The sequence below is a fragment of the Giraffa tippelskirchi genome, chromosome 5, assembly GCF_054371585.1.
Source record: "Giraffa tippelskirchi isolate mGirTip1 chromosome 5, T2T-mGirTip1v1.2.pri, whole genome shotgun sequence".
NCBI lineage: Eukaryota > Metazoa > Chordata > Mammalia > Artiodactyla > Giraffidae > Giraffa > Giraffa tippelskirchi.
The window spans coordinates 183,164,602-183,187,789 of NC_137279.1; the positions used below are offsets into that span (position 1 = coordinate 183,164,602).

Below are 23,188 nucleotides of genomic sequence, written 5' to 3' on the forward strand. Positions count from 1 at the left end.
GAACTAAAGAGGGGGAAAGTATAATTTATAAAAATATGTGTGAATACCCACATATAGCCTTTATATGCCACGACTGTCCCTGGAAAGACACAGGAGACACTGCTAACACTGCCTCCGTGGAAGGAGCTGGGAGGCTGGGCTAGGGTGGGAAGGAGGGTGATTTTTCACTGTAGCTACCCTTGAAATATGATAATTTATTACCTACTCAAGTTTAAATTGAATTAATTTTTTTAAATGAAAGTGACCCCTCTGTCTGTCAGAAGTGGGACCAGAAGTTATTGTAATGACAATGGGGCTGCCATCAATGGCCTTAGGAAGACAAAGGCCTGGGGCAGAGGTACCTGTGTCCAGCTATTTGGCTGCCTGAGTGGTGACTTGCTCCAGGCAAAGGTGAAGAGATGGGCAGGGACTCTGCAAGGCCCAACAGGGTTTATGAAGAAGAGAGCCAAAGACAGAGGGAGGGTTGAGGACCGGGAGGATGCTTGTGCTTTTTTCCTGGAGACAGGAGCCAGCTGCTCGGAGCTGTAGGAATAGCAGTGGTCTGGATAAGAAGGGAGGGCAGGGAAGGGCAAAGAGAGAAATTGGTTGGTGGCCATGGTAGCTGAGTCTCAGCATGTGTCCTCTCCACGATGAGCATAGGGTATGGGGATGGATCAGACATGTCCCTGCCTTCCAGGAGCTTCTAGTCCAGTGGTTTCTGAGTGCTATGACCTGCCTGTAATTTGTCCCTAAGTTCCCCCATGGACAATGAACCAGTGCTGCCAGCAGTGAAACAAAGTCATGCTAGGTTCCCATTGGCAACACGCAGTGCTGGAAACAACCTGGTTGGTGAGGGGAAGGGAAATGACCTGGGGCAACCTGGGTTACACGCCCAAAGACACCGGGGGCTTCAGTGACCTCGGGTGTGAAAACCTTTCTCCCTTTTCCAGTGGGGCTGTTGGGAGGCAGGAGGGCCAGTGGGAAACCCCTGGAGCATCTTGCTTTGGGCTCCTTGTCTTCAGTGCCATGTTCAGCCTTTTCTGTGGGCAGCCAGAAAGAGGATCCCATTTGTGGTTAGTCCAGGGATTTGAGGAGCCAGGGGAAATCTTCAGGGAAAAGATGCTGAGAATCCCAGGAGTGAGGGCCCCAGGGAGCCGGAAGAACATTGTCCATGTATTGGGTGTAAGTATAAAGCATCCTCTTCTCACCTCCCTGTGACTGAAAGCCCAGATGTGGCCTGACACTGGTGGAGAAAGAGATGGCTCAAAAGAAGAAATCTCCAGGATCCCAGAAATTAATGGCCTTTAAATAAATAACCATTTATTATTTTTCAAGAGTCTGGGCTTGGCTGATCTCACCTGGCTAACATATCTTTGGCAGATCTTTAAACAGTGGCTGGTCTAAGAAGGTATCACCTGGGATGGCTTAGCTCTGTTACATGTAGTCCATCATCTCCCAGGAGGCCAGCTCTGGACTGCTCTTGTGGGAGTGGCAGGGGTCTGAGAGAACACTTTATCAAACTACTGCTTGCATCAAGTTGGTTACTGTCCCATTGTCCAAATCCAGTCATATGGCCAAGCCCAGAGTCACAGTAGGAGGGGCTGCAAATTTGCAGGACACCAGTGTGGACACAGGTAGATGACTAGTTAGAGCCATGAAAGCAATAGATCTCTCATAATGCAAAACAAGGGAAAATAGTACTTCCACCCAGGTGAGAAACAGGGGGTCCGTGGTATCTTCCCAAAGTTATCTGTGTCTAGCTCTCTGCAGAGTGACAGGGAAGGCAAGGAAAGGGAAAGGAAGAGAAGGGACGGGAAGTCAGCCCTACCACCTGGGCCTCTCCCCATGCTGAGTAACTGGCATCATGAAAATTATCCTCTGTTGATTTCAAAGCCCCATGCTGGCTACTGAGCCTGACATTGTTTCAAATGCCCCAAGAAGGTAGACAGAGAAGATTCAGGGATTCAGAGTATAGAGAAACCTGAGTTTGAATTCCAAGCTATCATGCTCAGACTGTGAACTTGAACAAGGCACTTCACCTCTCTGAGACTGTTTGCTCTTCCGTCAAACAGGAATGCTAAGAGAAGTCACCCCACAGGGCCTCTGGGAAAGCTAATGATGTGCACACACAGCTTTTAATACAGGGCCGGCAGTTGCTCACTGAAGTTATCATTACCCCCATATTACAGGTAAGAACACTGAGGCCTGAGAAGAGACAAGGAAAGGGAGGGTCTTCCAACCCTGCTCTCTGACCCCCAGTAGTGAGTCTCTCGGAGAAGGCAATGGCACCCCACTCTGGTACTCTTGCCTGGAAAATCCCATGGACAGAGGAGCCTGGTGGGCTACAGTCCATGGGGTCGCTAGGAGTCAGACACGACTGAGCGACTTCACTTTCACTTTTCCCTTTCATGCACTGGAGAAGGAAATGGCAACCCACTCCAGTATTCTTACCTGCAGAATCCCAGGGACGGCGGAGCCTGATGGGCTGCCGTCTATGGGGTCGCACAGAGTCGGACATGACTGAAGCGACTTAGCAGCAGCAGCAGCAGCAGTGAGTCTCTCCGTCTGCCCCAAGGTTGGCCCAACCTGCATAGGCAGAAAAGCAGCCTTTGGAAACGCAGACAGCAAGCCCCTTTCCATTGTCCCTGTCCTGACAGCTAGTTTGGGGAATATCCATGGGAGTGCTTTGTGGTGGGGGCTGAGGGGAGAAGGAAGGTGTCCATAAAAGACTTCACTGTTTCCATTTGGTCCATGGCTTGGGAGAGGGCTCCTGGGTGGTCAAAGAGCTGCCCAGTGGCTTTAGGAAGATGTTCAGGCAGAAGTCCTGACATCAGGGGCATGCACAGGATCTCCTCAAAGGCTGCTGGGCTGGAGGCTCCGAGCCCTTCTTGAGTTAAGGTTGACCCCTCAAAAGGACATTTGCCAGCCCAACACCAATCAGTCTGTCAGGTGGATGCCTAACTTCTTGCTGAGTTTCACCTCCTCATCTATGAAGTGATTCTCCAGGATGTCACAGTGATGGGGGTCTACACAGGCAGAACCAGGGTATGAAGATCCAAAAGTTCTTCTCCATGACCACAGCAGTATTCATGGTCTCCAGGGTTTTACCTCACTCATCTTGGGACAGCTTCGGCACACCCTGGAAGAGGTCACATAATCCCCGCTGGTTTTGCATCTTCAAGAGATGCTCGACACCTTCTCCTCCACCAACCCGCAGAACAAGCAGTCCATACCCTCCAGAGCCACCCATTGTCTGGGTTGAAACAGAAGCCCAGAGAGGGGTAGGTGTAGGAGGCCTGGAGATATGGGTTGATGAGGTCATGGAATAACTCTGACAAACCAGTGAGCTCATGGTTGGTTGGCAATAAGAAAAGGGAAAGTGAAAGTGCTAGTTCCTCAGTCCGTGTCCGACTCTTTGCGACCCAATGGGCTATACAGTCCATGGAATTCTCCAGGCCAGAATACTGGAGTGGGTAGCCTTTCCCTTCTCCAGGGGATCTTCCCAACCCAGGGATCGAACTCAGGTCTCCCGCACTGCAGGTGGATTCTTTACCGGCTGAGCCACAAGGGAAGCCCAAGAATACTGGAGTGGGTAGCCTATCCCTTCTCCAGTGGATCTTCCCAACCCAGGAATTGAACCAGGGTCTCCTGCATTGCAGGCGGATTATTTACCAACTGAACTACCAGGGAAGCCCTTGACAATAAGAAGGAAACCACAAAAATTGTGTGGACAAGTCCAGGAAGCTAGGTGGGGCCAAGAAGGTGGTCGCAGAAGTTGCAGCCAGAAAGAAGGTCAGAGAGAGGGTGATCAGAGGCTAGAAGACAAGGCGGCCTTGAGTCTGTTCCTTCCACACAGTGTTGAAGTAAGAGACAGACTCACAGGCCCACTAGGGAGCACCTTCTTCTGGAAGGTTAATGGATCTGCTAGGATCCCAGAAGGAAAGAGAGGTTACATTCCAGTTATCCAAATTAACGAACAGACTGTGTACAGAGGTGTGGGCAGGATGGAGAGAAATCAATAAGGGGTGGGATAGGAACCTCAGGCTTGCAAGGGTGGGAGCTGTTACTACCCCAGACCTGCAAGGGAGGAGAAAATGGAAGATGCAGTCATAGGGAAAAGGCTGCATGGCGGGAACTGTGGCCTCATAGAGGGTAGCAACCCACTCCCAACTGCCTGGCAGGGAAGGAGGGAAGGAAAGGGTGGGAGAAGAGGATGGAAGCCATGACCCCATTCTCCCCGCTTCCAACACCTCCACTGACCAACCAACCAGCCAATAGAGAAAGGATCCTGCTGAAAAATTGCACTGATCAGCCTCCTCCAGCACCAAGCAGGGTGAGAGAGCAGAAAGTGGATCTGAAGATGCCCATGGAAGATGGCCAGTGGTCCAACATATTCAAGTCCCTTTGTCTGTGAGCGCAAGCAGTCAGGCTTCTTCCCAGAACAGAAGCAAAGGCAAGCCCAAAAGCTAATCATCGCTGGGGCTGATTGCAAAACACACCAGCCTGGGAACCCGACCTTCTGCAGCAGCCTGGGCAAGGTGACCCGTGGCACAGCCACCTCCCTCCTCCGGCACTAGGACCCAGTCTCCTGACTCGTGGACCCTTTTCAAAGTCAGAAGGCAGATACAAATGGCCCTCTCTGATCCTCCTGTCAATCCTGTATCTGGGCCCAGGCCTTATTTTCAAACCAACCAAGCGTCAGAAAGTCACACATCAGGCTTATCTCGCCTGCCACTCATCTCCGGAAAGCCCTTCTCCCCGTCCCTGTCATTCCCGGACAAATAGACTCCCTCCCCCACCCCAGATCCTAATAAATGTCTGCACTTAGAGAGCAGTACCCAGCCCTGCAGAGGCCCCCGGGCAGCCCCAGCTGTGTTCAGTTTTGATTGCAGATGAATCCTTATCTGGCTCTCCTGGCCAGGAAGAAATGAGCAGCCCAGTCCATGGATGCAAAGAGGGTCACCATCCCTCGCCCAGCCATCTCCCTCTGCCCCAGAGACTCGAAGCCAGTTTCCATCTCTACCCGCTATCCGCAACAGGGGCTGGTTGTAGTATCTAGGATGACTTCATGCTCTTTATTCCAGAACTGGAATCAGGCTGAGACAGGTCTGCTGGGACCCCAGACCCAAGGCATCCACCCTCCCTCTATACATTGCTTTCCCTTTGACAGTGACAGGTGGCGTTGGTGCAGGGACTGCCAGCAGGTAGTGTTTTTTGAAACTGTTTCCTGGTTGGAATCCTTGCTCTGCTGTAATTAGCCCTGGGGCATTCGTTCATTCATTCACTCAATTGTTCACTCAATGAATACTCATTGTTCAAAGCACAGTTCTAGGTGCTGCTCTGGGCTTGGAGGGGAACATGACAGATAAGGTTTCCCTTCCGCTCCTATGGAATCCCCACTTTAATAGGGGAGGCAGGCAATAAACAAGGAGAAAATGAAGTGATGAGATGAAAAAGACAAGGGGTGGCGGGGGTAGAAAAAGAACAAAATAGATGATGGGGAAGAATTCTCTAAGAAGGTGATGTTTGAAAAAAGATCATGAGCAATGATCCAGGCTCTTAGAACCCATTGCCCAAAAAAATTGGGGTAATTTTAATCATGGCTGTCTCTCCAGTTTGATAAAGAATTCAACAAGTTAATATACATCAAGCACTTGGCCCAGGGCCTGGCGTATAACAGTGCCCAATGAATTGTAGCTCTGCGTCTAGCTAAGGAAACAGGGACTTGGGGAGGCACTGCAGACCAGATAGGACTCCTGGCCCAAAGGAAGGGTTTGCTGGCCTGGTTGCATGCAGGAGGGCTTCCTGGAGGAGGCTGTCAGCAGTGGCCAGCTGCTTGCCTGAGGCCAGGCCAGACCTCTAAATCAAGAAAGATCCTGCCTTGGCTGAGAGGACCCCAGTATCTTGACTCCTGAGCCAGGGGAGAGCCTGGACCTCCGTACTGCCTGAGTCACAGCATCTACTCACCCCCTCCGGGGCCCCTGAGCCACTGCCTTAATTTCCCATTGAGGCTGGAATCTGCCACCAGCCCCTTCTGCTCTGAGTCACCCAGAGCCCCAGCTCTGGGTTGAATGAATCTGGAATATTGATGACCTACCTCAGGAAAGCCCACCCACCCAAAACTCACTGCCCTTGTGACCGATGGTCCCTACTATACTGCCACCTCTCCAGGCTCAGCTCCTCCAATTAGCCTAGCCCTGTTCTCTGCCCCAGGAAACAGAATCCCATTTCTCCTCCATCCTAAGGGTGGGAGAGCCTCGCTGGGGCCAGAGGGAGGAGCAGACAGACTCGAGGGACAGAGGTCAGCCCCGGGGCGGGCAGGACAGAACACTCAGCACAGAGCACCACGTGTTTCCTCTCCCCCGACTCCCAGGCCTCCACGCTGCCCTACAAAGGCCTCCAGTCCTGACTGATGGCAGGAAATTTGTCCCCGCTAAGCGCATCTCAGGAGAACTGATAAATCCTGATCAGAGAGGGGGAGAGAGATGGAGTGAGGGGAGAGCTGGGGGTAGGGGGGAGTGCTGATGGGAACGGTGGGGGAGGGGAGGGCTGCTGTTCTGCTGAGACGAGGCCCCATCGCTCTTAGCCCTGGGCCCCACTTCTGCCTCTGGGGGACCTGTGGGCAGGGGGACAGTGATGAGCAGACAGCAGGCTTCTATGTCTCTCTCCATGTGGGGCCTTCCTTTGCCCTTTCCACGAACTAGAGTCCATCTCATTCCTCTTTCAAGGCCCAGCTGGTATCCTCCCCTCCCCCCAGAAGCCTTCCAAGATCCTACCAGTAAGATGCCAGCTCCACTGGTGGGCACTGCTGAATGCCAAGCCCAATGCTAAGCATGTTATATGCAGTATCTCATCAATTTTCATAACTCCCTAAGAAGTAGGAACTGTTACAGCCATTCCGCAGGTGAGGAAAGCGGGGCTCAGAGAGGTTAAGTGACTTTTCAAGGGCACACAGCTGGTAAATGGTGGTAAACTGCTGGTGAGACTGGAGTTTGAACCAAGGTCCCACTGACTCCAGGGCCTGATTGCTTCACCACAACGTTCTCCCACCTTTCTCTCCTCTCAGCACCTGATGGAGACCCTGCTCTGTTCCTAGACAGGTTACAGGTTGTCCTGTCTCTGTCTACCTCCCCCATCAGACTGTGAGGTTTTCCAGGGCAGGGCCATGTCACATGATCCTCCCTGAGTCTGCTCATCGCAGACATCATACTCCTGTAAAGGACTCAGTTCGACAAGACCCAGAGCAGAGACTGCCCACTGCCCCGTCCTGTGTTTCTGCGCCCTCACCTCACCAAGCAGGAGCATCCCCACCCACTGATTCTGCCAGGCTCCATCTCAGGGCCTCTAAACGTTCCTCCTGGCATCACTGAGCCTCTCCGTACAGTGTTTCCAAAATCTCGATGAGCCTTTGCATTTTAAGCAGCTGCGATTGTATCAGATTTCACCCTGCCTCCCCTGGTCTTTCCAGCCTCTCAGCTCTACCCAAGTTTGATGAACTGATCTCAGTTAGATAAATCCCATCAGCTGTCGGCTTTGCTCAGACTCTGGGAATGACATTTCTCTGGTTTGTTCAGTTTTAATGCAAAGGAGACACCCGTTCCCACCGAAAACCTTCAAGGCCAGGTGAGACTAATAAAGAGTTTTATACAAATGGCCCCACTCCGCCAATCTGGGCCGAACGGCTGGCTTCTGGCTCCCTGTGGTCTCTGGAAGGCAAGAAGCCGGCAGACAGCAGACCACGGAGGGCGCCAGCGAGACAGCCTTTCTCTTGGCTTCATGGTAATTGGCAGCATTTCCATGCATTTCCATGTGGGATTATGCCATAAATTTCCTTGGCTCCAACGGGGATGCTCACAGCAGGGAATGCAGGAGGAGGTTGGGGGGGTGGTCGGTAAGAAGGGGTAGGAAGTGCCTCTAGACTCTAGGCCTATCACCCCAAAGCCCGTCCTCTCTCTCAACCCCACAGGCAGCCCTGTTGAGGGCTGACTCTCCTCGGGAGGGAGGCCTGAGAATCTGCAGCCAGGAACAGCTCCCCAGAAGCAGAGAAATCCAGGGGGGACAAGGGAGAATGGAAACTCTGGGCATCAGGGGACAGTACAAGTGTAAGGGACACCCAGAAGCTATGCCACAACCTCAGACAGGACACAAAGGATGGCCCCCACAGTGGGGACACTGCTGTCCCCCTCCTGCTCAGCTGGCTAGCTGACCTTTAATAAGCCATCTTTGCCTCTGAAACCTAGAGCTGGGGGCACTGGAGAAGCAAAAACAAGCAGGACAGATGGGGGTTGAAGGTTTATGTTTCCCTAATACTTGGGTTTGTTAGGAATTCATAAGGAGGAGAAGGATAACCTGCTTGGTGGGGTCCCTGGAGATGAGGTGTCCGTGTGGCCACAGACACCACAACACTCACCATGAGCTTTCTCACACGTGCACATTGGCTGAAACCTCTGTGCACGAGCACACCCACCACTCACCATCACCCACAAGCTCACAAACATGTTCTCGCTCACAGCACACAGACACACGCCTATATACCCACATCCACAAACTTTGCAGGGACCTGCATTTGCTATGTGATGAGTTTGGAGTTTTTTTCTTTTTTTATGAATATCGTTTGCAAAACTAATTAAGAGGGATTGAAGCCCAGAGCAGAGCTAATGAGCTATTCAAATACCCTGGCGTCAGCCCCACTGGTGAGGTTCCGGGATGTCTTGAGTTAGAATCAGAGGGAAGAGATGCCCCCTCCAGGGTTCTCTTGTTGCAGCAGGGAGATTCAACAGTGGTCTTGCAGACTCCTCCCCTCCAAGGGGCCTCCAGCTGGGATGGAGGAAGGGCGGGAAGGGGCACCCTGCAGAAGGGGCACTGCCTTGGAGCAGCGATTCCCAAACTTCAGCATCAGGGTCATCTAGAGACCCAGGCCCTACTCCCTGGGATGGATTTGTCAGGGGAGTGGGTAATTTCCTCAGTTCTGTCTTGTCACAACAAAAATTTGAAGTGATGGACATTAAAGCCCTTGGACAGACTGTGTCTCAGCTCTCGGAGAGACCATGTTACAACTCTCGGACAGATCAGTGTTACAGCTCAGTTTTATTTAGAAAATAAAGGAAAATACATCCTCAAGACATGCAAGGGGTCCCCCTTCCTAAAACAAGGGCGTGCTGACCCAAAAGACACGAAGAGAAGAGAGAGAACGCCCAAGAGAGAGCGTCCCGGCCCTTTGGCTCCTCTTTTTATATGTTTTTTCCTCCCCCTGGGCCTGCCCTATGGAAACTGGGCCAGCCAGGAGTGCTGTTTGTTCTACCTGAGGTCCTCACACTGATCCTCGAATCTTCTTTGTTCTATTTTTCACGGGCTTTTCCCTTCCTTGTCTTTTAGCCACCGCCATTCTGGACTCCTTTTTCCTATTCTAACTACCTAACAGATTCAAAGGTCTAGGATGGAGCCTGAGAATCTGCATTTATAACAGGCTCTCAGGTGCGGCTGCTAGACCTTGGGAGCAGGTCCACAGTTGGAGAACTTCTGCCTTCGAGGTCTCTGCCCTAAGAGGTATCTGCCTGGACTCCTGCAGTCACAGGGTTTGAGCTTACAAGGGGTTGTCGGGGAGACAAAAAAACCTCCAGATTCTGCTCTCAACCAAAGGTCCTGTCGCACCAAGAGATAAAAGCCCACCCAGGGTTCCAGTGAGAACCATACTCCCACCCTCACTGTGATCTCTTATCTCCATACAGCGGCCACAGCTCATCCGCAGGCACCAGCCCACCTGTCCTTACCTAGCCCTGCAGCCTGACATTCCACTTCATAGGCGAGGAAACCAAAGCACAGAGAGGTGAAGTGATGCACCCAACCCTAACCCAAGGAGAGCCAGGATCCTACCTCAGGCCTCCAGGCCCCTTTCCAAAACACATCCTGCTTTGTCCCACAGGAAGCAGACAAAGTACAATGAAGTCTTATGGGGGGTTTGGAGATTAATGATAAAACATAACCCACACACAAAGTTGCACAAGCAGCCTTAAGCCAGAGGAATGGAGCTTCTAGCTCTTCCTACTCTGTCCCTCTAAGACACAGAACTGACAAAAGCCCAAAAGGTGGCCCGCTCCCCACAAGCCCCCACTGTGCCTTGGAGTCACATGAAGCCAGGAAGGGAGGACATGCCAAGTCAGCACAGAACCTGCCCAGCAAACCCAGGCAATTTCCCCCTCCAACTCCCTGCCTCCTCTCTCAGCCCAGCCTCCAGAATGAGCCTGGCTGAGACCCAGATTCTTCTGCTTGTAATTAACCATTATCGCTGGTCGAGTCAATGTTACAGTGAACTAGACCAGGCTAGGGCAAGAGACAGGAAGGAACTTCAGCCCCTTGAATATGAGGGAGCCCACGTAGAATTTCCCTTTATGCTCCAAACATGGCAGACCCTTTTGGGCCTCAGACTTCTCAACATGGATCCCCACTGAGAAGAATTTTTTGCTTATTTATTGAACATCCAGTCTGCCAAGCAGCTCGTAGGCACTATCACCAACCTTTACAATAAGCCTGGTGCAGCTTTCACTATATTATCCCTAATTTTTACATAAGGAGACAGACACAGAGAGAGGAAGTGGCTTGCCTGTGCTCACACAGCTGGCACCTGAGTCACCATTTTGACCCTTTTCATTCTGACTTCAAAGACTGTTGCTTCCCTCAGAATTCTCTTCCTCAGGAACTCCTACTTACCCATCAAAACCCCGTATTACAGTGTTATTTCCTATGTGATGCCCTCCCTCATTCTCTCTGTTCACCTCACCCAAGCAGGGTGAGCCATTCTTGTTAGAATTCTGAATGAAGTTTTGATTTAGTGGCATTTGACTGGAGGGCCTAGGAGCTCCTGCATTTTGCTCTGCTAATTATCCCTTCTCCTTAAGCTACACATCCAAGGAATAACAGGAAAAAAAAATTGGCACTTGTTATTAACTAGGTCAATGTCTGATGTCACCAGGGCATAACTTCTGTGCACAACCCTAAATCCAAGGGATAACTAAACCAGTGGCCAGCCCCAAAGCAGTCGAGGCTCTAGAATTATTTGAAAAGAGAATGAGGCTTAATGTCTGGCTCCAATCTTAGTTCCAGAATTTTTATGAGTTTGAAAACCCAATCAGAAGAGACAACTAGGGGACCTGTCTTAAGTGCATGTTGGAATCATAAGCCCATTTTTCATTTCAGTTTTTGTTTCATATCATTTGGAGGGTGAGTACTAATGGAGAGTGGGGGTAGGAGCTAAAGTACCCCAAAGCCACCCCTTAACACTGACCCTGCTTGGCTTGGGTTTAGTTGCACCACAAAGACTGAGTGCGAACACAGCCCCCCTGGCTGCAGGTAAGCAGGACCCAGCCTCCTGAATCTGGCCTCCTTTGGGGGAAGTGATCCTGGTGGATCAGACTTTTCCCTCCCTCACAGCATTCTGCTCCCACGGCACCTATTCATTATGGCCTCGCTCTGCCCATTTGCCTTGTCCTGGCCCAGCTCTAACCTGCCTGCAGGCCCTCAGGGTCTGGCCTAAGGGCTACTCTACATGCAGAAGAGACAAATGAAGACAGGTTATGAAACACAGGAACAAAGTGTTCTGGATAAGGGATCCTCCCAAGAAGTCAGAACCGGAATCTTCAAAAAAACACATAGAGAGAAGGAGCAGGGAAAGTCTGGAGACCAAACAGTTGGAGAACAGAGAGCAAGACTGAAATGCCAGCAGGTGGGCAGGTGGACAGGTGAGCTGGCAAGGAGGTCAGCAGGGCCTTGAAAGTAATAATGAGAATGTGATATTCATGCTGGAGCAAAGGGGAGTGACATGATCCAAGCCATGCTTGCAGAGATCTCTGTGGGCCTCGATGGGAAACAGATAGATGGAGGGGCAGCCGACAATGCAGGGAGAACTTCTGAGGCTTCCTGCATGTCCCCAGTCAAGGCTGTGAGAATCACTTCCTGTGATGGTTCATTTTATGTGTCAACTTGACGGTGCCACAGGGTGCCCAGCTAGTTGGTCAGACATTATTCTGGATGTTTCTGTGATGCTGTTTTTCGATGAGATTAACATTTAAATCCATGGGCTTGAATAAAGCAGATTGCCCTCCTTAATGTGGGTGGGCCTCATCCAAACAGCTGAAGACCTGAATAGAACAAAAACCCACCTCATAGAGTAAATGGGAATTCAGCAGACTGCTTTTGGACTAGAACGGCACCATCGGCTCTCCTGGGTCTCCAGCCCACATTGTAGACTTAAACTTGTCAGTCTCTATAATCATGTGGGCCAATTTTTATATTAAATGCCTTTATATGTGTGTGTATGTGCACACACACACACATCCGCACACATCCTATTGGTTCTGTTTCTCAGGAATATCCTAACTACTATAGTTCCCATCACAGAGGCTCACCCAGATTGGCTGTCCAGAAATAGTGCACAATAGGACTGCTAAGTTGCTTCAGACTCTTTGCGACCCCACGGACTGTAGTCCACCAGGCTCCTCTGTCCATGGGATACTGAAGGCAAGAATATTGGAGGGGCACATTAGGGACAAGACACAAAAGCAAAGTCAAGTCTGGTCCATTCTACCTGCCCCAAGGCATTGGCCCAGCTTCTCACCCCAGGGTTCTGGTCTGCTACTGCTAAAGGTAATAATAGCCACATAAAGTGCATACTGTATTCATAACATACCACACACATTAACTCATTTAATCCCCTCCACATCCCTGAAGATAGGTATTATTATGATATCCATTTTATAAATGAGATAACCGGGTCACAGAGAGGCTCAGTAACTAGCCCAAAGTCACCAAGCCTGTAAGTGAGACAGCTGGAACTCAAACCCAGCAATCTAGCTGGCTCCAGAGTCTGGGATATTTTCTTTCATTGTAGGAAAATATATATAACCTACAATTTACCATTTTAGCCATTTTGAAGTGAACAATTAAATGGCATTAAGGGCATTCCCGTTGTTGTACAACCATCACCACCATCCATCTCCAGAGATTTTTCATCATCCCAAACTGAAACCCCACACTCCTTAAACAATAACCCTGCATTTCTTACTCCCCTCAACTCCCAGTCATCTCTATTCTATTTTCTGTCTCAGTGAATTCCAGGTTCTTCACATAATGAAGTCATACAGTTTTTGTCTTTTTGTGTCTGATTTCACTCAGTACAATGTCCTCAAACTTCATTCATGTTGTTCTAAGTGTCAGAATTTCTTTCCATTTTGAGACTGAATAACATTCCATCATACATGTATGTTACATTTTGTTTATCCATTCACCCATTGATGAATGAACATTCTCCCTTTGGGCTATTGTGAATAGTGCTTCTGTGAACACTGACGTACAAATATCTGTTCGAGTCCCTTCTTTCAACTCTTTTGGGTATATACACAGAAGCAGAGTCTGGAATCTTGAGTACTATGCAGAGCTGTCCCTAAACGGTAGACTTTGCAACTAAGGCAAAGAAAGCCACCTCCCTCCCCAGCTCTTCCCACCCTAGCTGGTTTCCCTCCCACTTCTGGTTTCCACTCTCCATATACCCCTGTCTCCAGCATAAGCCTTCCCTAACTCCAGGCTTCTATCTATCCTTCCACCCCTGTGTCTCTCAGGCATCTCAAACTCAACACATCCAAATTAGAATTTTCAGTTCATCCTCCCCCAAGTGTCACCATCTAGTCACTGGCACCTACAACAAGCCTGAAACTGGAACCAAAATCCTGGGTGTCATCCCAGACACCTCTCTCTCCTGCCCTCACTTTATACGCACCATCCACTGCCAAGGTTTGTCGACCCTAACCTCAGAATAGTCCTGGAATCTCTTCACTTCTCTCCATCTTCAGTCTCAGCAGTCTCACCTCCCAGGCCAAGCCAATGCCATTCTTTGCCTGGACCACTGCATCAAACCAATTTCTTTGCATCCACTCTTTGCAGACTAGCAATCAATTCTTGACATGGCAGGCATGACCACGGGCAAACTTTCCCTGGTCTTCTGTTGCTTGTAGGATGAAGTCCAAAGCCTTTATCATGGCCCAGAAAGCCCCAAAGATCCACTGCCTGCCACTTTTCCAGCCTCCTTTTATGCACCCCCAGCCCTGGAGGAACTTCTTGCAGTTTCTCCAAGGAACTTGCTCTGTAATACACCAGAGTCTTTGCACCCACCGTTCCCTTTGCCTGTAACACTCTTCCTCCCCAACACATATTTGCCTGGACAAGTTCATACACTCTTTAGGCTTTAGCCAAAATATCACTTCCTCAAAGAATCCTCCCCTTAACCTTGAGCCCCAGGATGAATCAGGACCTCATGTTGGTCTCACACAGCCCTAGTTGTTTGCCTTCATAGTAGCTATTTTTAAAATTATGATATAATTATTAGAATAATTATTTCTCCTCTCTCCATCTCTTCCACATGACTATGAGCTCCATGAGTGCAGGGTCCTTGCCTGCATAGTTCCTCACTGTATCTGCAACACCATTGCTCAAAATATTATGTTTCGGATGAGCATTATTGAACATCAAAGTACCTGACATCAGAAATGACCTTCGACTATTGGTAAATCCCACCGCCACCATCCTGCCTCTACCTACGCATGGATATTCACCAAAACACATGCCAGCACTTCCACACAGGTGCCTGGTGACACACACAAGCACTCTCATAGGCACCTGTGACACACTGACACCCACAGCCATCACACACAGGCTTACGAAGCAATACACGCACCCCCAGGCCACACACTCACAGACATGCACATAAGTAGACATGTGACATCACCCCCAGGTACCACATGTGCACACTGCCGTATGTTGTCACACGGATGGCCACGCACCCACAGCCTTGGTCACAGACTCATAGGCAAACACTAGCACACGCATGGCCTGGCACGTAGCACATAGTGTCACTCACACAGTCTCACACCCACACAGCCCCACACTCCTACACTCTCAGCCAGCTTCCAGGTGACAACCGGGGTGGCTTCTAAGAGCCCCAGGGCTGGGACAGCCCTTCTCAGCTCCTGGATGTGAATCTCTTCCCAAGGCCCCCCAGAAGCCTTCCAGCCCTTTCCAGCACATTCCACCCCCTCCCTCGGTCATCTGCCCACCAGCCCAGTCCATCTCAGGTCCCAGACTGCAGGTTCGAGGCTGGAGCAGATATGAGAGGCAGGACTGAGAGGATAGGACCCACTCAGCAGAACTGATCACTACTCCAGCACCACTGGGAATGATTTGCTCTCACATTTTTCTATATATTTCCATATGAAATTGCTCGCTCTGATTCTTGGGAAGAATTTAAATGAGAAAAATCCCACAAACAATGAAAGCGGCTGGATAATAAGGAGCCATTGTCATTTCTTGGGCTTTGAGCACTTCTCATCCCAGAAAACAGGAACTTAATTACATACAGGAGCCTGGTGTTGCTATAGGGGGTGATGGAAGAACTGGAATCAAAAAGGGATCTACATGGATGTGAATGTGTGTGTGTGTGTGTGTGTGTAAGCAGGTGCGTTTGTATTGTGTGTGTGTGCTGATGTGAATGTGTGTCTATTCCACTTTCCTGTATCTACCTAGCAAACTACCCTCAAAACCTAGTGACTTAAAGGGGAGGGGTGGAGGAGAGATGGACCAGGAGTTTGGGGTTAGCAGATGCAAACTATTACACACAGAATGAATAAACAACAAGGTCCTACGTATAGCACAGGGAACTCTATTCAATATCCTGGGGTAAATCATAATGAAAAGAATATAAAAAAGAACATGTATATGTGTACAACTGAGTCACTTTGCTTCACAATAGAAATTAACAAAATTGTCAATCAACTATACTTCAATTAAAACTAAGTTTTAAAAATTAGTGGCTTAAAATAACAATCATTTTATCATATCTCACAATTTTGTGGATCAAAATTCAGGCTAGGCTTGGCTGGGTAATTTTCCTGGTCCCTGGAGTGGGAACAGAAATAGTGATTTTCAGCTGGACAGTAAAGTGGTCTTGAGGGTCCAAGATGGCTTCACTCACATAAGTGGTACCTTGGCAAGGGGAGGAAGGCTGGGTTCCACCAGAACTTTTAACTAGAGCTCTTCACCTGGCCTCTCCAGCAGGACAGTCAGAGTGTCAGACTTCACATGGTGACTCGGAGTCTGAGGGGGTCCCCGAGGGAGAGGGAAGCTGCAAGGCTTCTTATGAACTTGATTTGGAAGTCTCAGAGCCTCATGTCCACCACATTCCTTTGGTCAAGTAAGTCTCCAGGCCCGGCCAGATTCTCAGGGAAGGGACTCAGTCTCCATACGTCTCAGTAAGAAAAAAATAGGACTGTAGTCCATGGAATTCTCCAGGCCAGAATACTGGAGTGGCTAGCCTTTCCCTTCTCCAGGGGATCTTCTCAGCCCAGGGATCGAACCCAGGTCTTCCACATTGCTGGCGGATTCTTTACCAGCTGATCCACCAGGGAATACTGGAGTGGGTAGCCCATCCCTTCTCCAGCAGATATTCCCAACCCAGGAATTGAACTGGGGTCTCCTGCATCGCAGGTGGATTCTTTACCAGCCGAGCTACCAGGGAAGCCCCAGGAAAAGTGGCAGTACATCTCTAATACACCACTGTGTCTATCACACTCCGAGAAGCCATCACAGTGTAGTGGGAAGACCCTGCATTTACAAGCGCATGAGGGGAACTTCTCTGGTGGTCCAGCAGTTAAGACACTATGCATCCACTGCAAGGGGCAGAGGTTTAATCCCTGGTTGGGGAGCTAAGATGGCAGGGGTTCCATCCCTGGTCAAGGAACTAAGATCCCTCATGCCACGCAGTGTGGCCAAAAAATAGGAAACAAATAAACTAAAGAGTGCATTAGGGATGGTATGCTGCAGTCCATGGGTTCACAAAGAGTCGGACACGACTGAACGACTCAATAGCAAGAGATGGGTTTGAATCCCAGTGCCTCTACTCACAAGCTGCATGGCCTTGAGCAACCTAAATAATTCCTCGTGGGCTCAGCTTCCTGATCTGTCAAAGGTTGTTGTTGAGAGGACTCATATGCAAGATTCAGGCAACAGCATTTAGTGAGCACCTACTGTGTGCTAGATGGCCAATGCCTGCGCCTTTCCCCTTGCTTTCCTCCCCCACTCTCCTGCCCCAGCACACACCTAAGGGAACTCTTGAGATGCAGGGGAGGGGTAGGAGAGACAGGCGCTCCTCTGAGGCCCAACAGCCTCTGCAGTCACATTAGAAGCCGACCAGCAGCAGCCTGGCTCCCGCCAGCCTCCTGATGGTCCTGTCTGCTCCCGTGCCAAGGCCCAAGGTGAGCCCAGGAGCCTTGGCCATCTGGTCCAGCTGGGCCAGCGAGAGGCAGCTTTGCCAGCTCAGGGGCGGCCCTGGCGAACAATGGTGTTAATTTTTCATTTGTTTGTTTGATTTTCTGCAGTGAATGTGGAATGCTGCAACAACATCTGGGGCCGCCCCCGGCGGAGGCCTGCAGAGCGGCGGTGGAAGCGGTGACAGCTCAGAACGCAGCCCTCTCACTGTGTGGACATCCACACATCCACCAGCACACACAGACTATGTCCACGTGGCCATGTCTACATGCCCATGCGTACACACGAACATACATGTATGTTTGTACACTACACAAGCATGCCCTGTATGTGTGTGCTTGTGTGTGCACGTGTGTTCAGATGTGTGCCTTCACACCTATGACCCACACACATATGGCCATGCCTGTGTGCACAGCTGCACATGCTTACATGTGTGTTCAGATGTGTGTATTCACACCTATGACCCATACATATACGGCCATGCCTACATGCACAGATGCACAGGCCTGGCCACAGACACAATCACAGCCACAGCACTGGAACTGAGATAAGGGATCCCAGTTCTGGGCTGGAGCTTGGGAAGGCCACAGCCCCCGGGAGGCACCAGGAATCCCTGCTCTCTGTGCCCCATTCAAGTCAGCGAAAGCCAAGCCTGTCCTCCAGTCTGGAGCTGGAGGCCAGCTTCCCAATCCCTCCCCTTGGGGACACAGATTTCCCTGCCCCTGCCCGGCTCCCTCCCCAGGCCTGCCCCTGCCTCAGCATGATCACAGCTCCCCCTCCCCATCCTGGAGGCTGATGTGAATAGCTTCCCCCTCTGCTCCCAGCAGCCTGCTCACCACACCCCCACCCAGTGCTTAGAGACTGGTGATTGTGGACTGTCACCTCCCCTCCTTGAATGATTCTTTCTCTGGTTGTGAAATTGGAGGGTTGACTAGTCAATTTGTTGACTAGACCACCATGGCCCAGGGGCACATCTGCGTGGGGCCGCAGGGCTCTGTGCCTACATGTGTATGTATGTGCCTGGGTGGATCTACGCATGTGCTTACTTTCACGTATTTGTGCCACCAAGTCTACCTTTGCATGTCAGTGAGTATCTACACACCTGTCTGCACATATTTGTGAATGTTTGTGTCTGTGACTCTATATGTAACTCTGCATTTGTAAGTGTGTCTGTGTGTTTATATATCTGTGCTTGAGTACTTCTGGGTCATTGTGTGATCATTGTGTGTCCTTATGTCATGAATGTTCTTATATATATATATGAATCTGCAAAGCTGTGTATGTTGATGTATAGGTGTGCATACTTGTGTCTGTGCTTTTACACATATGTCAGTGTGCCTATGACTGTGTGTCAGTATGTCGGGCTTCCCAGGTGTCACCAGTGGTAAAGAACCTGCCTGCCAATGCAGGAGACGGAAGAGATGCGAATTCGATCCCTGGGTCGGGAAGATCCCCTGGAGGAGGAAATGGCAACCCACTCCAGTATTCTTCCCTGGAGAAGCCCATGGACAGAGGAGCATGGAGGGCTGTAGTCCATAGGGTTGCAAAGAGTCAAACATGACTGAAGCAACTTAGCACGTGTGCAAGAGAGAGCATGGCTGTGTGTATGTCAGTGTGTGCCTGTGTCTGCATGTATGTGTTGGAAGTCGGGGTGAAAGAAGGAGGCAGGTCAGTGTCAGGACATGATCCTTGGTTTCTCTCAAGCTCTGGCTCCATCCGGACTCAGCCATCCAGCCGGGTGGGAAGCGGGCAGCCAGAGAGAGCAGAGCTTCTCAGACCAGAAGTGGGTGTCTGCCCAATGGTGCAGTGTGGTCACAGAGGCCAGAAGGCACAGGGGCAAGTCTGTGTCCCTGAGGCCCCTTGTCCCTCACCTGGCAGCAGGCCAATGATCTTCAGACCCAATGGACAATGGGGAAACCGCACACTTTGTTCCCTGTGCACCCCCTGCATCTTCCATGGGTCTCCTTGCTGGCTCCTCTCATGGACCCTCTCCCTGCACACAGGTGTGTGTCATTGATCAGCTTTATCCTCTCTCTCATTCATCCTTTCTCAGGCAGAGCGTCCACATCTCACACACACACACACACACACACACACACACACACACTCACAATGCACAGGCCTTGGTCTCCATCCTACTCACACTCCTTGTGAAGCACTCTGGCACACATTTCCCTGGGTCTCCATGATTCTTTCTTTCTCCATCCCTGCATCCTCCTTCTCCTCCCAGTGTTGGCAAGAACAAGGTCTTTGTCCTAACTGCTGTAGCAAGGTTCTTGGATTGCTAATAGTACAACCCAATGAACAGTATAGGATTTTTAAAGTGGGATGTTATGAGAATACAGGGGTGTCTTATGAAACTCAATGGCAGAACCAGAGCCCAGCATCAAAATGACTATAAATCTGATGGGAACACAGAACCTTCTGTCTTCATCTTCTCTCTCCTCTTCCTTCTTCTCTTTCAGCTTCTCCATGCACATGACTAGCCAAGGATGGCTGTTCCCCTACTCCTGAGCTCAAAGTACCTCATTTCCAAAGACTAGCCCAGACTGACCAGCATCAGTGGTTCCATGACTATGAGAGAGGAAATATGAGTGGTGAAGCTTGGGTCAGTTATCAACTTGTGGTCCAATCAGCAATGACTGGGAGCAGAGTCACATGGAAACATGGTTGCCAAGCCCCACCCCCTGGGTATGCCCAGCAGTTCTCAGACAGAAGATCTCAAGCAAGTTCAGTGCTCTGCAGGGTGAATGAGGTACCCAGGGTCAGCAGGTAAGGAGTACTTACCCAGCAGGTAAGTACAGGCCTGGGTCTCAAGGATGCAGATGGCAGTAGGTGCTGTGGATTGAATTGTATTCTCATCCAACTCATGTACTGAATTCATCAGGTGAATGCTGACTCTCAATGTGACTATATGTAGAGATGCGAAGTAATTAAAATTAAATGAGGTCTTTAGGGCGGGACCCCCATAGACCAGAAACTTGATCTGGGACTTCTAGCCTCCTTAACTAAGAGAAAATTAATTTCTGTCATTAAAGCCATGCAGTCTGTGGTGTTTTGTTATGGCAGCCTGAGCTGACTGATATAGTGGGTTTATCCATTTTTGAGTCTTCAAAAGGTAAAGGATCTGAAATCTACAGCACACCATGAGATCTCCCAGGGCCGAGGATAGGACCTGGGGGTAGCCCACACTACGATCTGTTCCCCAAGAGCACCCTGTCTTTCTGATTGGATCCGCACTGTCCACAACCCTCCGAGCCCCAGCTTAGAGGCAGCAGCCGGCAGCACCCCCTCCTCTGTCTCCCTTCTAGGTATATAGCTCCACCCTCCCACCACACCCGCAGGCTGGCCCCTGCACGCCGGGCCACCTCTTCCTGGCTTCATTCTTACCTCTGCCTATCCTGGTCCCACCCTCCTGCACATCAACAACCAAGAAATCCCCCAGGTTGGGGCCACGGACAGTGGTGCTCATATAAGCGCTAGCACCTCTCCCTTTCCCAGGCAGGTTAATGGAACCAGAGCTCCAAACTATGGTGAGAAGGGGAAGAAAGGCTTCTCACACTCATCGGTCCAGTCATTGCGTGTCCTTTCTTTAGATAAAGCAAAGACACTGAGAGACTCTGGGTCCTGCTCATGGGCAGGAGCACAAACTCATCAGTCCGGGCTCCTCCATCACTTTTGCTCCGAGACACAAGAAAGGCCTCTCAGCCTCAGAATAGCTAAACCAGCTGGCTGACAGTGTACTTTCAAAGCATGCCTGAGAGCACTCATTTCAAAGCACGTGGTCTCTCCAGCCTCAGGTTAAGAACTGGGCTCACTGTCTGCTGGGAATTGTACTGGCAACTAACAATAATCATTATTTTCACTGACATTTAATGAGCACTTATTACGTGCCAAGTACTGTGCTAAGCACTCTACAGGCATCATCTTGTTGAATTCTTAGTCTGTCTGTTCAGATAGGTCTTATGATACCCATTTTTTTAGACAAGAAAATGAAGCCTCAAAGGTTAGATAACTTGCCCAAGGACCACTAGCTAATTAGTGGCAGAGCCAGGATTCAAATATAAAGTCTGTCCAACTTCAAAGCCAGAACTCTGAACCTCTGTGTCCTGTCCTCACTACCAGGACAGGCATGTGTGGTTGGGGCAGTGGTCAAGGGGTAACTGTGTGTGACTAAGCGGCCTACCCTGTTGCCTGCAGCTGACAACTACAGAGCCTAAAAAGACAAAAGCTGACCAACCGCTATGAGGACAAAAAATTCCGAGATTCTTCCAGTGTCTGTCCTCACATACCCAACAATAATTCTGCCGTGCCTGGTTCCCTGCTTCAAGTATGTATTCTCACTTAAACTGTAAGCCTCTGGAGGGCAGGACCTGGATCCCCCTCTCACCCATATTCCCCGGGGCTGCACAAAGTAGAGATTCTGTACCAGCTTTCCACATGGTTGTCTTCTGGTTGGTTGGGTGGGTGGTGGATTTGGTTGTTTGAATTATCAGTTCGTTGCTTGGATGGCGGGAGGGTCAACCAGACGAATGTTGATGAGACGGTTGGATGATATCAACATGTGGGGTAAGTCTAGGGGCATTTCCTGAGTGGGCCACTTACCATCTGATCCCAACGGGAGTTTCCTTGGGGCAAGAAAAACTCTCCCCAGAAGGAAATACGGAATCTTCTAATGCTTCTCCCTTCCTTTTTCCCCTCCCCCTGCCCAATCCCGGGCTTGCAACAAGGATTGGGGTGGTCTTCCTTCTTCTCATCAGCTCCAAATTGTCAACTGAAGAGGACCCGGTCCCTGGGAGGGGCACTGAGTAGCCTGGCTTGGTCATCCCTGGAAGCACATGGGTAACTGGCCTTCCTTGGTTGAATACGTGGGCCACGGGGTGGTCTCCTGAAGTCTGGGATGCTGCAGCGTGGAGAACAGGGAGCCCAGAGCTTGGGAGAAGCTCTGCTCATCCTGCCCAGGAAAAAGGTCATGTGCTCCGATACGAGTAATTAATTTTCTCTGAGTCGTGTTGAAAAGGTTAACCTGATTTATGGCACGCAATTGAGTGTAGAATGGGTTGTGTATCTTGTAAAAGGCCCGTTCTGGCATCTGAGTCTATAGATTTGCCCGCAGCTGGGCATCAGCTGGGAGCTGGTCCTTCTTTTATGCCTTTATGTGGAATTCACAGGAAAATCCCAAAGAGAGCCCCACTTGGCCAGAAAGTTGCTTCCTGGACTCCAAACCCTACGGAGGGGTCACTGGCCCATACAAAGGAGGGAGTCTTCTGCTCCTGTCACAACCCGCAACTCAGCTTCAGCCTCAGCCTTAATTTTCATGCAACTCAGGGTTCAGAAAGAAAAGCCCATCACTGGGCTTGAGTTCTGAGTTCAAAACTAGATTCCTCCACTGACCTGATTCTGGTGCTGGGATATGCAGCTTCCCCATTTCTGATATGAGGTAAAGACTCCTTGCCCTCTTATCTTTCTGCTTGCCATTTACTAGCTGTGTGAGCCTAGGCAAGTTACCTAACCTCTCTGTGCTTCAGTTTCCTAATCTGCAATAATAATAATACCTATCTCGTAAGGTTGTTATGAGGATTGCATGAGTTGATATTTATTTCATGAGTTAACATTTACCAGGTCATAGTATATGGAGCACAGTGTCTGTTAAATAAACAAAATGTGAAGATGAAAGAGGCTTAGATGTCTGGATGTTCTCAGGGAGGTGTCAGGCAATCACCATCACCTGACTCTTGGCTCCAGCTGAGAAATGCACCAATGGTCCTAGGGCTTCAAGGACAGATGGGACTATGTTGAACAGAAAGGGAGCTGATAGAGATGGAACGTAGTGGCCAAGAGAAGTTTTCTGCCTGGTGTCTTTCTCTTCTCACCCAACATGTAAGCTTTGCTCTCCAAAGCC

General features: G+C 50.1%; 1 long non-coding RNA gene across 1 annotated transcript in view; it reads right to left on the reverse strand.

Moving 5' to 3' along the window:
- The window catches only part of LOC145505839 (uncharacterized), a 177,184-nt gene that overhangs the window by 16,440 nt on the left and 137,556 nt on the right, over nt 1–23,188 (reverse strand). Inside the window, exon 4 of the long non-coding RNA XR_014053312.1 lies at nt 2,431–2,565. This is a non-coding gene — a long non-coding RNA (uncharacterized LOC145505839). The remainder of the gene's footprint in view (nt 1–2,430; nt 2,566–23,188) is intronic.